Genomic DNA, 2,990 nt, shown 5'->3' with positions numbered 1-2,990 from the left:
GATGACAGACAGCGCACCACCTTAACTAGCTACTGGCTGGAATCAATACAATAGGTATATACAAAATATAACAGTTTTTGTATTTTTGTTTTAACTGCACATTTTTGTTTCGTTACTGAACCTACTTACATTGTTCATCCAAACTAGGTACGTCTGTGTACACGTTTCAAGTCGATACCACTAAATGTTGAAGAGTTACATCATGCGGAGACAACTGTGAGGGGCCAACACATTTCATTACCAGATTATTGTATTATCACGAAACATACATATATCATCATCATCACCATAGACGTCCACTGTTGGACATAGGCCTCTCCCATAGACCTCCCGTTCCCTCGGTTTAAGCGGCTTGCATCCACCTTGAAAACTTATACAATAAGAGAATGAGAAACATATATATAATTTATATGTATATTATATATGATTCCAAGAAAAAATAATTAAAAATTGCTCGATGGCTTGCAAATTCATAAGTTTTGGTAAAATTTAATTTACAATACAAGCTTTTTTTTGATAATGCCTTTTTGTTGACTGTACTTTATTTTCACCCAAACTCATTTGCATACAAATTTCAAGTCGATGCCTATAACTATTGAGGAGTTCCGACTGTGGAGACGATCTGGCCGGACTACCAGGATGTTCTACCAGATTATTTGATTGTCAGATTATCACGTAATCTACATAAGTATATCGATTTTAAGTCAATCCAACTACTGGAGTTGGTCAATTTAACTTGCAAGATTTGATTACAGACAGACAGACAGATAGACAGACAACGGGACAGGTGAAAGTTAATAAATCTTGAAAAAAAACCATGACACATTACATCTTACATAAATAATAGTTTTTTGGGTAAAAACATTTTTAGTACATTTGCTGACTGTACGTTTGTTACTGTTAGCTGTACTTGGCATTGTCACTACATTTGCATGGGTTTTAGGTGTTTATTGTATTTAAGTATGTATCTATCTATAATAATATATTTTATCCGTTGTTTTAGTACCCATTAACACAAGCTTTGCTAAGCTTTACTTTGGACTAGGTCATTGGTGTAAATTGTCGTGATATTTATTATTAGCGTTTACCCGCGGCTTCGCACGCGTAAAATCAATAGATACAGCAGTTGAATTGAAATTCCGGGATTTTATTCAATTCTCGTGGGAATTCCCTAAAATTACATCGTGGTTTTCACTGACGTTAAATTAAACAACATGCAAAATTTCATGACTCTAAACCAGCGGTTGTTATGTAAGATTTTATCCTATCCCGTAAGAATATCAGGATAAAAGGAGCATATGTGTTATTCCAAATGTCCAGCTATGTAACCAAATTTCATGTCTCTAAGCCTAGCGGTTATTAATTCGAGATTTTATTCTATCCCGTGGGAATATCGGATAAAAAGTATTCAATATCCAAGTTGTTTTTTATCCAGGTTATAACCTATTTTTTTTATCCAAATTCATCCCCAATCTGCGTAGTCGTTTCAGCGTGAAGAAGTAACAAACATACTCACATCACAAACTCACTCACTTACAAACTTCAAATTTATTTATCATTAGGATTATATATTTTATAGGTACTAAATTCAAGTCGATGCCATTAACTGTTGAAGAGTTCCGTCTGCGGAGACGATGCAGCCGGACTAACAGGATGCACTAAGATTATTGTATTGTCACTCAATTTACATAAAGTATGCCAAATTTAAGACAATCGGCTACTGGGAGTTGGTTGAATTTAACTTGCAGGTTTGAACCACACATACATACATAATACATACATACATACATACATTGCAAGTTAAATAAAGCATGGAAAAATACTGACTGAATGTGTTGTGTGTGTGTGTGTGTGTGATTCGATGACAGACAGCGCACCACGATGCTATTAAGTTGAAGAGTTCCGTCCTGCGGAGACGATCCTTGTGGACTACGGATGTCACTACCAGATTATTGTATTGGTCACCAAATTACATAATCATTCCCAATTTCAAGTCAATCTGACTACTGGAAGTTGGTCAAATTATACTTGCAAGATTTGGACTACAGACAGACAGACAGATAGACAGAAAGGGACAGGTGAAATAAATAAAAGCTTGTAAAAAGCTTGTTATAAAAAATACACTTCATCCGAAAATCTATACCTATAATGTTAATTGCTATGATCATGGTTTACCGGTATTATACTAACCAATCTATGGACCCTGGTCTGCAATAAACGTTTTATATTTTATATTATATTATATTTATTATAAAAATTTCAAAGCGTAGGTACACTAAAAAAACACTCAATTTTATAGTATTAAAAAATGTGTTGCGACTAACCTGTGTCAGATTTCACAGCATATCCTATGCTGTAAGGATTATATTGTAGTCCTTTTAGCGCCTTAGATATTTCCTTCCTCCAGACAATAAACTTGTTTGTTTTTGGAAAACTGTGGCTCTGTCTTGGAGGTCAATTTTGCCATTGTCTTGAAGGTTTTACCGTTTTACCGACAGCGCGATTCTTCTACATTAAAATTATTGAACTGAAGACGACATAAATTAAAAATTACTGACATACAAATAAATGTGACTAGTGGTGATAGTCTGGATGACATTTCCATGACATTATATTTTAATTATCTAACCAGCCAGTACTTCATTCTAAGTTTCTTTAAAACCTCTTTCATTCAGCCTATTTTGTTATGATTGCTAGACGAATATTACAACCGATATAACCTAATGCTTTCGTTGTTAGTGTCTTTTTTAAGCGACTTTTTTTTCTTTTTTAGTACAATTTTATTTAGGGAACGTGCCAACGGAACCCATTGGTGAGACTCCGCTGTCTGTCTGTCCGTCCATCTGTTACATCCCAGCCTCCTCTCAGAACAGAGGGGCTTGGGCCATAGTTCCCACGCGGGCCCAGTGCGGATTGGGAACTTCACTTCACACGCTTTTGCAGGTGGTAGGACCTTGTGCAAGGTCCGCCCGGATTGCTACCACACCTTG

General features: G+C 35.7%; 1 long non-coding RNA gene across 1 annotated transcript in view; it reads right to left on the bottom strand.

Moving 5' to 3' along the window:
* The window catches only part of LOC141435530 (uncharacterized), a 13,659-nt gene extending 11,237 nt beyond the window's left edge, over positions 1-2,422 (bottom strand). The window contains exon 1 of the long non-coding RNA XR_012452179.1: positions 2,325-2,422. This is a non-coding gene — a long non-coding RNA (uncharacterized lncRNA). The remainder of the gene's footprint in view (positions 1-2,324) is intronic.
* Between the last annotated feature and the right edge of the window lie 568 nt (positions 2,423-2,990).

Source organism: Choristoneura fumiferana, chromosome 15 (assembly GCF_025370935.1).
Source record: "Choristoneura fumiferana chromosome 15, NRCan_CFum_1, whole genome shotgun sequence".
Taxonomy (NCBI): Eukaryota; Metazoa; Arthropoda; class Insecta; order Lepidoptera; family Tortricidae; genus Choristoneura; species Choristoneura fumiferana.
Note: the sequence above shows the minus strand (reverse complement) of the source record. Positions and strands in the feature narration are given on the sequence as shown.